Consider the following 14,806-nt stretch of genomic DNA (forward strand, 5'->3'; position numbering starts at 1 on the left):
TACTTATCTTTGAAAAACGACGAATATTATTTATTTCCGAAGTATGTCTAAATTATTTTCTAGAAATTTTTACTGGTCATTTATAATAATATAAACAATTTCTGGTGCGATTCCACTTAATCCGAGATCAAATTCATGGTCGGATGTTTAAATACATTACTCGTGTTTCCCAGCATTTCTCAGGCCAATGTCGTATGATTCACGCAACAGCTGTTCCAAAAACATTAAAATTTTAAGGGTGATTGTGGGTATAAATAGAACGTCGACAGTGAACTTAGCGTTCAGAGAGAATTTACACAATTCGGTAGATATGTCATATTAATTTAATATGTATCTTTAAGTGACAATTGGTTATACTTTTTTACACGCTAATTGGTTCGAAAGTTTTCTAAATGTTTCTCAACTCTCATTAAGTTTGACGATTACATCTTGATAGATTTCAGTTAAGGTTACCAATACCGACGGAAACTAGGTGAATATAGAATAGGGGAATATTAGAGTTTGTGTGCAATCATAGATTTGATCCGGTTGGCGTGGTTGGTAGATACTTGCTTTTCACGCCGAAGGTTGTGGGTTCGATTCCCACCCAGGACAGACATTTGCGTGCATATGTCTGTTTGTTCTGAGTCTGATTGTAATTATCTATATAAGTATGTATTTACAAAAGAAAAGTAATATTTGTAGTATATCAGTTTTCTGGTTTCCATAGTACAAGCTCTGCTTAGTTTGGGATCAGATGGCCGTGTGTGAATAATGTTCCAGGATATTATTATTATTATATTATATTAATATTATATTATCTCTATTTCTTCACTTTCTTAGTTCGATAGGACGACGATCCGATATGACTGGAGAGTGGAAGTTTGGAAAAATTATGTCTTACAAGCTTTACGCCATTTTAAGCTTTCTTTTTAACCTGTTGATACCTGTAGAAAGACAACTAGGCTTATGGAGGGGGGGGGGGGAGTTTTATGTGGGATCCTTACTCTGTGAGTTGTTTCTTAGAAGTACACCTTTATATTTTAAAATTTAAAAGCTTACGTCCTTATTTATACACTTTGTTTAACGAGCCATATTTAGTTAATCGATGCTGTATCTTCTTCTTTCTTATGTTATATCAGTAATGACAGAAAGAGAAATCAGTGTTTAATTAAACAATCGCTAAGCAAAGTTTAGAAGTAGGGCCGTTAAAAAAGTGGTCATTTATGTATTGCTATTATCACAGTTTATATAAAAAGTCTACTATATCCAATATGATCGTATATAAAATTAATTATGATAACAATCTCGCACTTTAAAAGTCGAAACGACCTAGTGGTTAGAACGCGTGCATCTTAACCTATGATCATGGGTTCAAACCCGGGAAGCACCACTGAATTATCATGTGCTTAATTTGTGTTTATAATTCATCTCGTTCTTGACAGTGAAGGAAAACATCGTGAGGAAATCGTGAGGTCTATGCCACATGTGTATTCTACCAACCCGCATTGGAGCAGCGTGGTGGAATAAGCTCCAAACCTTCTCCTCAAAAGGGAGAGGAGGCCTTAGCCCAGCAGTGGGACATTAACAGGCTGTTACTGTAACACTTTCGCAATTACGATCTTGTTTTTAATTGTCGCATTTACAGAATGAACTGGTAATATTGATTAATTGAATGAATTTTTAACGTCACTTTCTCTCAAATCTTGAAAGTTTTTAAGTAAAAGATTGGTATTTAAGCGTTGAAGGTCAATTTATTTTATTACGTAAAGATATTAAAAATTTAAGATCGTGGGTACAAATGAAATCTACAAGATTGTGAAACATTTTACGATCATCAAAATTAAATTATTAAAATATAAGGTTATATAATATTACTATCGATAAATACTATTTCTAGGAGCGGACTATAAATTATTATACTATTATTGCAATATATACAAGTATCCTCATTACGAATACTTAAATAGTATAAGATGGTGTTGGTCATAATTATTAATCGCTATGTACACCGAATATAATTTCGCATTTAGAAAAATATTGTAAGTTCGTTTGTTGTTGTTACGTTTCCTCGTCTTATTATACTAATGTTGTTAGGGGTACAGTAAATGACATAGGTTCCATACCGTACACCCCATACGCGGAAAAAATCGTGGGTGTTTTTTTTTTTATAAAGTCTTAAAAATAAAGGAGCGTGTGTGTTAAGGACATATGTACACGTTTCTTAGAATAACTTTTGTAATACAACAAATTGCTTGACTAAGCTCGATCGATATTAATTATATTAAATATCGTTATGTATAAGCCGAGATGGCCCAGTGGTAAGAACATGTGAATCTTAACCGATGATCGTGGGTTCAAACCCGGGCAAGCACCACTGAATTTTCATGTTTCTGTGCTTAATTTGTGATTATAATTCATCTCGTGCTTTACGGTGAAGGAAAACATCGTGAGGAAACCTGCATGTGTCTAATTTCACTGAAATTCTGCCACATGTGTATTCCACCAACCCGCATTGGAGCAGCGTGGTGGAATAAGCTCCAAACCTTCTCCTCAAAAAGAGGAGAGGAGGCCTTTAGCCCAGCAGTGGGACATTCACAGGCTGTTACATCATGTTTAATATAGATTCATACTTGAACAACTTTCTTATATTTTTCTTTGTATGCAACAGCTGCGTACCTTCCCACAGGAACAATACATAGAAGAATGGTCTATTCCTAGAATACTTACGATCGAACCTGTCGTACTTTTCCATTGGTGTATGGTTCCACTCTCAGCCTTGTTTGTTCCTTTATATGTTTTTATATTAAAAACACTAAAGTCATTCCCATAAAGATACCATTCCCGAAGATTTTTTTTTTTTTGACTTGTTTTACCATTTTTGTTTCTCGTAAAACTTTTCAACGCGGACGTTAAATTTGATTTTAAAGTTATAAAGGCTTGAAATATAACGTTTCATTCGTAAAAATACAGTTATCCGATGTATATTATCGGTCAAGGTCAACAGGGTCGTTAAAATTAGAAAAGTTTTTTTTATTTAAAGTAAATTTCTATCCATAGTAATGAAAAGATTTAAAGTCTATATCACTTAAAATAAACTCATAATCGCGAGTTTATATCAAATCCAACCCTTAACGTGAGTCATCGCGAAATAGGTCAGTGGCGATGTACTCTTTGCGTTCGTTTCTGGGTTACATCATACTGTAAATATGATTGGTACATACATGTAATAAATAAGAGGACATTATGAAAATATAATATTATATTTGCAAGTCAGGCGGTTAGATTTCAGTTGAACAACATTTGATAGACATTATTAATTAAAACAAACAATAATAACAATTTATTTAAACACACAAACATAAAACATAAGTTGACATATGGATTACAAACCGTTAAGCTTATGTATTAAGGCTTAACGTTAATTTTGGTTTTGCTTTAATTTACGCGGTGACTGGAACTCAATATCCTTTATCCTATTTGGATTACCTGTGTTAAGGATAGTAATTAACAATTATAATATTAATAATAATATCCTGGGACATTTTTCACACACGGCCATCTGATCCCAAATTAAGCTTTTACAAAGCTTGTGCTATGGAAACCAGACAACTGATATACTACATATACTACTTTTCTTTTGTAAATACATACTTATATAGATAATTACACCCAGACTCAGGACAAACAGACATGTTCATGCACACAAATGTCTGTCCTGGGTGGGAATCGAACCCACAACCTTCGGCGTGAAAGGCAAGTGTTCTACCAACCACGCCAACCGGCTCAATTAAAACAAATGAAATTAAATTGATAAAAGTTAGAGTGATACTTATATTAGTTTTTTCATTCTATTGAAAGCCTGTTTGAATTGCTTTCGATTTAGCAGTTCCTGTCCATTTGGCTGAATGTCATCTCACGCTGTATACATAAAAGTATTATCATATACGACTTAAAGCTGATAATAGCTGAGCTCGGTAAAGTATGCTTTACAAACCAATAGTTACATTTATTTTTGTAAAATCATTTTATCAATAAGTGTTTAAAGAATTTGAACACGCTACTAGTAAATTTCGATTTTGATATAAATATTATGTTAGGTATAAAAAAATGAACGAAATATTTCATGTCATCCATAAATTTATTTAGTTTAGGACACTCGTATTTCAGGCAGGTAACCTACCAATAACGCGCCGATGTTTCCCAGACCGCAATTGCATTTGTTTGACATGCATTCTCTTTGTTTAGTTTCGTGTTTCAACTACGATTTGTTACCGGTTCGTTATTAATCACATGCCGCTTTATTTGTGGACATGCACATGTGGTGCTGAACAACGTTAATTACATGCATGATTCATTGGTGTTTTTTCTCGTTGTAACTGTCAATTAGACATAACATTGATTGAATAAATCTTACATGTACATCATTTTTAATAAGATGATTTGTCGGATAATAAAAATATTTGAACATTTTTATAGTAGTATTAATGTATGTGTGTACATACATATATACATATATCTGTATATACCTTCACCTGTTCACAATAATATCAGTGCAAAAAAATAAAAGACTGAAATGTCTGCCTATTTCAAAGTTATTTGAGAGTTACCAAAACAAACATCTTTTTTTTAATTTAGACTATAGCATAAAAATTTTATTATTCTATAATAATAACACAAATACGAATTATGTACCTTAAAAATGGCTTATTTATTTAGTAGTATTTTCGTAACAAACTGAATTCCACGATGGCGTAGCCGCGAATTTTGATAGTCATATCTAGAGCTACAGCTCATTTCTGCAATATAAATAATGTAAACAAATCAAAATATTCCAAGGAACTTTGCTACTTTGGATTTATTTTCGTTGCGATAAAAATCAATAAGTTGTACGAGCACTATAACACCGGTCCCGCCATTTTTATTTTCAGAATTGGCGCCATTAAAATAATTAAGCATGTCATCGTGACCGAGAAACATTTAAATAGCTACATATTTTGATGCAACTGACGGATTTAGATGACGTAACTTATCATGGACGTGTCTATGTATTAATCATGTGCATGTGTGCCTGTGTTTGTATGTGAGCGACGTTCTTGGATGTTCTTCTTAGACAAAATTGTTAATTGGCAATATAATAACTATTAAAATCCATCATATTTTATATATTTTTAAAAAACATATATAATTTTCGTTACCGTTTATCTATTTACTTAATAAGATACACCATATTTACAACTTATCTTAATCTTATACAATATTTACCAACAATTAATCTCACAAAATTTCTAGCAACAATTTATATAAAACAACGTGAGAAAAAAAACCGAACCAGTATAATTAAGTTCGAACATTAAATGACAAACAATATACACGGAAAAATAATTTAAAAAAAACTAGACTATACCCTATAATATTATGACGTATAATAATCTAAGCGAGATATTTCAGTACACACCACACGTAGATTTCCATCAATGGTTGAGTTACATGCAATTCAAGCATAAAAGAAATAGTTTTGGTTATAAAACAATTTGGAATATGTGAATGTTTACTGCAAGGCGAGAGCGAAACAGCGCATTAAATTGCGAATCCTTACTATGAAAACTATGGCTGGTATTAAGAATTATATTAGTTTCAATATATATGTACTCTGTGATGAAATGCAGCAACTATAAACAGCATGAGGTTAAATCTGTTGAAATAATAACAAGACATTGTTAAACTTGTAGGAATCACATAATAAAAAATGGTTACATTGTCTATGTTTATTAGTCAGTCGGTTTTGTTCTTTATTTTCATAACATACTGCACTAAGAGAGTATATTTATTGTATGGCTAAACATACAGATTCTCGGAAAAAAAATAAAAAAAATGTATTTTACAATGCCATTATTATGTTATTAATTAAAATGTTTGAAATACTGTATGATTTTAATGACGTCATTCCATATATAGTAAATAAATAAAACCACGCCCTAAGGCCTAAAACATTTAATTTATTATAAAATAACTTCAAATTATTTAAACAATTATATTTTACTATTTCACGTGTATTATGCAGATTTTTCGACGGGTCGTAACACATATGTTAATGCGTCCAGTTCCCTACAAATGGAATTTTACATACTTGTTGAAAACAATGCCCGAGATGGCCCAGTGGTAAGAACGCGTGAATCTTAACCAATGATCGTGATTTCAAATTCGGGCTAGCACCACTGAATTTTCAAGTGCTTAATTTGTGATTTGTGATTATAATTCATCTCGTGCTTTACGGTGAAGGAAAACATCGTGAGGAAACCTGCATGTGTCCAATTTCACCGAAATTCTGCCACATGTGTGCCAACCCAACCCGCATTGGAGCAGCGTGGTGGAATAAGCTTCAAACCTTCTCCTCATAAAGGGAGATCACACGGGACATTCACAGGCTGTTACGATGTTGAAAACATACTTTTTCCCACGTAATTTCAGTAACTTTACCTGGTTGTGTCATCAATATGAACTTCTTAGAGGCATTCCAAAAACGCAGGATCCTCATCAGCATCCTAAAACCATTATATTGTGCACGCAGGTTATTGTAAGCCTGCGTATGTCACCCACACACTGCACGTATAGAAGGTATAGAAATATGAAAAGAATTGATTCCATACCGTAATCATTACCATGTGTTCCTACAATCTTAATTTGATTAAAAAAAAAGTAATGTAACGCTTTCGAATTGCCGACATAAAAACGAAAAAAGGGCCGTTACAAACTTAATGTAAATTAGTTTTTAAGTGGCCCCGAAAATAACCTTAAAACTTTTGTACGTTTTTGTATGCAAATGTCGACGAGGCGGCCGTGTTATAAGGATATTAGTGGAGGTTGCGTTCGCATCGCGATTGTTGTCGAGTTCAAGAGTGTTTACATACGAGATAATATATTGTTCTATTATCGCTTTATTTGTTTTTTTTTTAAGCAACAGTCGAAGGCCAGAAAGCCGCATACAATTTTCAATTTTCATTTTTAGATAACGATATATATTTTAAGATGACATTACATTTATTTTTTATAAAAATAGAATCGTCATTATAAGCGCATATCGAGGGTAAACGATAAGTGTGAGCGCGGAAAAAAATTTATATTTAAATCAAACCCGCAGATAAATATTCGCACGTATGACGTTTACGATTCATACCGCGTTATAAAAATATTGGCGAAAATAAAAATAATTGAGATCAAACTGTGTAGCTTAAAAAGTTTATTTAAAGAGTATATAGGTCAGATGACGACCTCTATGTATAGATGTTTGAATTAAAAACTAAACATTTCATTTTGTGATTTGTTATGTATATAATGTGTAAGTAAATTTTTTCAATATTTCGTTTTTTTTTGTTTCTTTGAAAATTTAAATTACTAGAAGATAAAATATGGATTAATTCATAATATGATTACAATAATTGAGCCGTTTGGCGTGGTTGGTAACTTGCCTTTCACGCCGAAGGTTGTGGGTTCGATTCCTACCCCAAGACAGACATTTAAATGCATGAATATGTCTGTTTGTTCTAAGTCTGGGTGTAATTATCTATATAAGTATGTATTTACAAAAGAAAAGTAGTATATGAAATATATCAGTTGTCTGGTTTCCATAGTACAAGCTCTGCTTAATAAGGGATCAGATGGTATTGTGTGAATAATGTCCCAGGATATTATTGTTTTACCTTTTTAGTTTAGTGATTGGCTTTAGCCGAAAAGTACAGTAAAAAGTAAGAGTTCAATAAGGTTCATCAACATTATCATTACAAAAATGTGTTATTATGTTAGCCGATAAATATGTTTGTTCAGCGAAATAGATTTCTGGTTTACGGGTTATGGGAATGTCCTCTGAAGTGAAGTTTCGTTTCTGCATTTGTTTTTTGCTGCTGCTATATTGAAGGAACAAACAAACTGTGAACAAAGATATTGTCAATGACGTAATCATCATCATATCAGCCAAAAGACGTCCACTGCTGGACAAAGGCAAATGACGTAATAATATTATGTATTTGTTTTCAATAACTTAGTTATATGGGCAGCCCATAAGGCTTTTATAGTAGCAGGTTCGATTCTGTTTTGGAAAAGCTCCACACATATCCTTCAAACGAGGCTTTAATGTTTCTTTTATCGTAGTACTTAGTTTTCGGTCGCGACTTCAGCCGCGTGAGGATAAGAGGTATTAGGTACCTTACGTCGTTTTCTGTTCCCTAGACAACGTATATAACATCATAAAAATTTCACGATGATCGGTTGGGTAGTAAAGACAAAAGCGTAACAAATAAAAATACAAATAAGCTCAAATTCGCGTTTATAATATTAGCAAGTACAGTGTAATAGTAGCAGAGTAAATAGATAAAGTAAATATGGAATTGTATATAAATCTTATATGGAAATAAGATAAAACTTACCTAATAAAAAAGTTTTTGACCTTTCGTTTGCCAAGCCGAAACAAACATGAATATGAAGAAATTACAACATACTATAAGGACTAACTCGAAACTCACCGCAGAACACGTTCGTGAAATGTCAGAGAGTGATATGCGACATTGAGAGCTATAACTATAAGATTCAAAGGATACACGTACCAAAATTGCGTATTAACGTTAGCGTAATATTTCACGGGTATTTTTAATCTGACATGAGAATACTTCAATTTGTAAAATATTACAACAGATCCTTACTTCTTTTGTAATATAAGCATTACACATAACAATAATCAAGTCATAAAAAACTACGAATAACAATTGTAACCATTATAATAAAATACAATTTTATTTTAGAAACAAAACTACAAATCAATACATAAAAAAATATGTATGTCATCGTTATTTACTTGCCCTTATCCTATTTATTTGGTTGGTATTGAAACGGATTTTTAGGGCTAGACTCCTGCTTCACGCCAACCCTTTGTCGGCTAAGAAAATTTCCACCACGCTGCTCCAATGGGCGATTCACATGTGGAGCATATTTTTACCATCGAGCACATGTATTGTGTATAAGTCTATATGTACCTACAACATTCCGAAATTTTATTTATTTTTATTTTTTTAATATATCTGCATTTCAATTTTTTTTATTTTGAATGCTAATATATTCTTAATATATTTTTATCTTTCGCTAACAGAATTGAGATAAATGTGATAATTTGTCGCCTATTTTTAATACTGGTGATCTTCTCGATAGTTTAGAAATGATTTTTTTCATAGCGGAAGCGACTGGCTCGTCGCCAGATATCACAGAAGCTACCGTCGGTTTATTCAACATTAGGTATTGAGAACGACTTTGCTTTTGTTTACAAATGAAAATATATAAACGTTTATTTATGGCATATATATTATTATATATACATTAATTGACGTTTAAAATTCCCATTATTCTTAGACCAATAGTTTATTTGACTTAACTAAATTATATTCTGTGTCGCTATCAACAATTTTGACGAGCCGGTTGGCGTGCTTGGTTGAACACTTGCCTTTCACGCCGAAGGTTGTGGGTTCAATTCCCACCCAGGACAGACATTTGTGTGCATGAACATGTCTGGTTGTCCTGAGTCTGGGTGAAATTATCTATATAAGTATGTATTTACAAAAGAAAAGTAGTATATGTAGTATATCAGTTGTCTGGTTTCCATAGCACAAGCTCTGTACAAGCTTAATTTGGGATCAGATGGCCGTGTGTGAAAAATGTCCCAGGATATTATTATTATTATTACTAATTTAGTCATAGGCAGGCACACATAAAACACTTCACATTTTCCTCTCCCAGTTTTGTTATCCATTTCTTGCGCAAATCGTCTTCCCATCTCTTGATGTGTTTATCTGTCTTATTTATTAATGTATATAATTTATCTTTAAAAATATAAAATTTATACATACTTTAAGCGATATATGAAATAATAAATCAGTTTTGTTTCATCATCCGCCATATTTGATTTCTAATGACTTAATAGAGATAATTAATTATGCTTGATTATTCATCTTTTTTTTTATAATCTGTGTTCATCATTTTTAAATTTAATTGTCATAGAATGTATTAATTGTAATTATAATAATTTAGTATGTTTTTTTTAAACTTTTATTTAAAGAAAAAATATTTGTTATTTGTGTAAACGGCTTAAAAATTTGATATACCTTACATCAACACTAACTTTATAACTATGATAACCACATATATTGGTTATACTATATAAATCTCCAATACCATACCAATACCTATGATCAAATTAAAATCACTGATAACGTACTCATTGCAAAAATAATAACCAAGATTGGATTGGATTTCATAAACAAAAAAAACTTATACCTGAAAATATATATATACAGACGCTTTGAGCGACTTTTTTAAAATACTTTTTTAAAGACTGTTAAAAACGTATTAGAGAACGAACACGACATTGTTTCGGAGTAGCAATTGATGTTATCTATATGCATGATAGATGATGGCTTATATGATGTATTTATAGGTCGTGGGTCGTGGGTTGGAAGCCAGATACAAGCAGTATTTTGTTTGTAAATTATATTATAAATAAACGCTTGCACTGTACTGTGTGTGTATGGTACGAGTACGGTTATATTGATATAATACCGATTTTTATCGAAATTGTATCCAAAATTATCACGGTAACAATCAAATGTCTGCAATCTTTTAATATTACAGTATAATTTAATTGGGCTGGTGTTGGTAACGTGTGTGCAAAATTTAATGATGATAATTTAGTATTTAGACGAGAAAGCATAAAAAACAAAGATATAAATAAACTCATTTCGCGTTTATAATATTAGAAAGGATAACTTATTTAATTATGAGAATATAAAAAAAACCATAAAATGTCATTGATTAAAATAATAAAAAAAGGTAACTCAGAAGGGCACGGACGTAATAGTGGAGAAAGAAATGACATTAAATAAAATATGATAAATAAAACTGCAGTACAGCGTCATAAAAAATGTTTTAGGTTTTTGTGACGTATTACGAAATGATTGATTAGTATGATGAATTTTCGAATACAACAACAGTCTCATTAAAAGAGACTGTACTTAAGCTCGTCTGGGTAGGTACCACCTACTCATCAGATATTCTACCGCAAAACAGCAGTACTTGTTATTGTTGTGTTTCGGTTTGAAGGGTGAGTGAGCCAGTGTAATTACAGGCACAAGGGATATAACTTATCATAGTTTTTAAATTATTTATTATATAAACTATATTAGTTCCCGAGGTTGGTGGAGCATTGGTTCTTACAATGGCAATGTCTATGGGCGTTCGTGACCACTTACCATCAGGTGGCCCATACGCTCTTCCGCCAATACCAACCAATTCAATAAAAAAAATACGGTAAAAAAAAATGTTCTTCAATTGTGAATCTCCTTAACCATACCATAGATTATTTTAGAACTCGACCGATAATGTCATGACAATTCAAGGTCTAAGTGGTTTATTTATGCCTCCTGCTATTGGAACAGACTATACATTACCATACGTATGAAATAAATCGTTTTTTAGTGTAACATTTTTGCACGGCTACTAACATTCTTTCCTGCATTTTCTTTAAATTAAAGTTTATAGTAATTTTCTCTTTGTTCATAAACTCGTGACTTTTAAAAGTATATTGATAATTAAACATAAACATTGTACGTACATTATATCGTGCGAAGCTAAAACGAATAGCTAATATTTAATATAAACGTTGGCATCAATATAAGTGAACTGCATGTATCATTTCGTTTCTAAACGATCGTAATCGCAGGCGCGAAGTATATTTCCTCTTAATGCGTCCACGGATAGACAGATGTCGCTAGCTGTAGGGTTTATTGACGTTTATTAATTTAGTCCAAGATTAGACACCTGTTGATTTATTTATATGATGTAGGACGTACTTTAGGATCAGTGTAGACGGCAGACAAGATAAAATATTTATGTGCTTGGTGGTAGGGCTTGGTGCAAGCCTGTATGGGTGTATACCAACCTCTCATCACTTATCCTAAGCATAAAGCATTGCTTATTCTTTAAATATTGCTGTGTTCCGGTTTCATTGAATGAATAAGTGAAACATTGGATACAGACACATTAACATAACTTCTTAATGCCCAAAGCGGTGGTGATCACTTGCCATCAGGTTTCTATTTGCTAATCCATACTTATTAATAAAAATAAATAAATATAAGTAGTATGCTAATGAGTGTGATCGCTGTGATCTTGTTATTGATTCCTGTTAGGAGCAGATTTTAATCATTGAATGTTAAGATAAAAGATAAAGAAACACATTTAAATATAATTACAAACAACTTGTAGTCATTAAATATGAGACGATATATAATTACAATTCAATCTTTTATTAAATCTCTCGTCATATTACAACGTTATAATATATTAAAATACAAATTTAGAATATACTAAATACACTTATACATATTATACTTTATTTTTAATATCGATTCTTTCATACGTTTAAATTACTGTTATCGCAGATATCGACATTTCTATGTTAAAAATTAAGCGTTTGTTAAGATATGTATTACAGAATTATGTAATTAATTAATTAATTTTGTAATTACAAGCGCAAGGGACATAAAATCTTAGTTCCCAAGGTTGGTGGCGCTGTGGTGATGTAAGCGATGGTTAACATTTCTTACAATGCCAATGTCTAAGGGCGTTTGGTGACCACTTACCATCAGGTGGCCCATATGCTCGTCCGCCTTCCTATTCTATAAAAAAAAAGAGTCCTGATATCATCGTAGACCCTAATGTGGTTAAATTTAACAAACAAATAAATAGTGAATTTATAACAATTTTTTAGTATAATTGTTTACGCCCGAAGCAATCGGGGGGACCAAATGATGAACGAAATAAGAATCATTTCACTGATCACGAAACTTGGACAAATTTGATCAAATTATGGAAAATTGACAATATGCATAAGTACTATTCACAAGAAACTTAGACAGCGCGATTGAGGAACTTAAAAAAAATTGATCAACGCCATCTAGTGACACACAATAAAATAAAAACATGTTTTACTCTTAAAAATAGTTTTATTTTTATGTAAATATCGTTTATATTATAGCATTTTTCTCTTATCATTATTGAATTCATTAGGTGTGACATCATTGGTATAGAAAACGATTTTGACACTTCATATCCGTGATATATGTTTATAATATACATATAGAGCACTTACTTGCAAAAGAAACGGATAAACAGTTATTAGAACTCTACTCATGCTGTTCTGTAAAACCCTCCTTCATTAATCACCCATGAAATTTGACAACCGACTTATGGTGATATACAATTTTGATACGTGTATTCTTGAAATGTTATGATTATTATGGTCAATGTCGCATATCTGCATTTCTGCGGTTAATTTCAAGTTTGTTCTTACATAATAGCAATATTGAGCTATGCGTGAGCTGCGCTATTTATATATCAAAATGTCTTATCCTTATACTTAGAATTTGTTTACATCCATATATATTATTTGAAGATGTTTTTGGAAGATATATTGCAAAAAAAAACAACAATCGACGGCAGAAAGTGTTTGCCCAAATTGTCATTATTAGTTAATATTATATTATCTGTGCCCGTATCGTCTAACGTCTGCTGTCGTTCAAAATCAGGGTATAAAAATACACGTATCAAGAATTGTTTCGTTTCACACTATGTTATTTTTAATGAGACGTATTTGTCCGTGTAGTTGCCAGTTTTTCTGCCAAGTCTTGGATTCGATGTCTAGACCGAATGGCATGAAGTATAACGGTTTCTTGATCTACTCATAGCACTTCTCGAAGAAGAGAAGATTTTGGAGCTTGTTTCAACAAACATTTCTAATGGGGGAAATGTTTTCCTTCACCTTTGAGCACGAGAAAAATTATTAGTTTAAATTAAGCATATGTTTCAATACTCTATGGCGTGTGCCTGGATTTGAACACGCCATATTGCTCTATTTTTAAATAATGTGACAATTGATTTTGATTACAATTACCAGCGTTATTTTTAAAGAGATTTCACCTAATATTACGTTATTTTTTATTGAAATCTGTTCAGTAAGTTGCTATAATACAGTTTATAGTTTTAATTTTTTGTAGTATCTACATATTACATTTAGTGTATTTCCTATTATTTTATAGGCACTTTTAATTTATTTTTAATACTTTCCTAAAACTTGTGTAAGCAATGTGCTAAGGCATGTTGCTTTGTATGTTAATAACTTGTAGTTAATATTCAAATCATTCTATAACTACCAAACGACTTAACCGACCGAAGTCATATTCACAATATATTCGTTTTCTTCAGGTGAGATCTATAAGATTTGATTATATAAAAATATATTTTATAAAAGAGACTTCTATCTGTGCTTCTATAGAAGCGGTAAAAGTAAAACTTTAAAAGTCGAATTCGTGTCGAACATTTTAAAATGAAACCTGACGAATATCAGTTTCGCATGTTCCGAGTTGTATGATTGCTTGAAATATGCGTTGTGTGTATCTCGAAAACCTGATGAATATCAGTAAGGAACGACTCTCGCCTTGTTGAAATCTGGTCTTTGTCCAAAGTAAACTGACCAATGTTCCATAATATCCGAGCTTATTGATGCTCGGGACTGAATGCCTTGTATTGATTTATCTTTAAGACGTTATCTTTAAATTTGATCAAAATCAAGGTGTCAATAAAAACCATTTTCGTCTTGATCAATTAATTACCATCAAAAATAAAACGTGGAAAAAAAAAACACGTACGTTGCATATTCATGTTAAATATATAAGGATCAAAATGAAAAATTACTTTCTTGTAATAATCGCTTTTCTAAACTTATTACAGT

At 31.7% G+C, this 14,806-nt stretch overlaps 1 protein-coding gene and 1 long non-coding RNA gene across 3 annotated transcripts in view; one reads left to right on the forward strand and one right to left on the reverse strand.

Moving 5' to 3' along the window:
- The window catches only part of LOC126776303 (rho guanine nucleotide exchange factor 17), a 126,768-nt gene that overhangs the window by 48,330 nt on the left and 63,632 nt on the right, over positions 1–14,806 (forward strand). The window lies entirely within an intron of this gene.
- On the reverse strand, positions 7,205–8,702 carry LOC126776458 (uncharacterized). Its single transcript, XR_007669951.1, has 2 exons — positions 8,580–8,702; positions 7,205–7,905 (listed from the first exon to the last, which is right to left on the reverse strand). It is a non-coding gene; the product is annotated as an uncharacterized LOC126776458 (long non-coding RNA).

This window comes from Nymphalis io, chromosome 20 (genome assembly GCF_905147045.1).
Source record: "Nymphalis io chromosome 20, ilAglIoxx1.1, whole genome shotgun sequence".
Classification (NCBI taxonomy): Eukaryota; Metazoa; Arthropoda; class Insecta; order Lepidoptera; family Nymphalidae; genus Nymphalis; species Nymphalis io.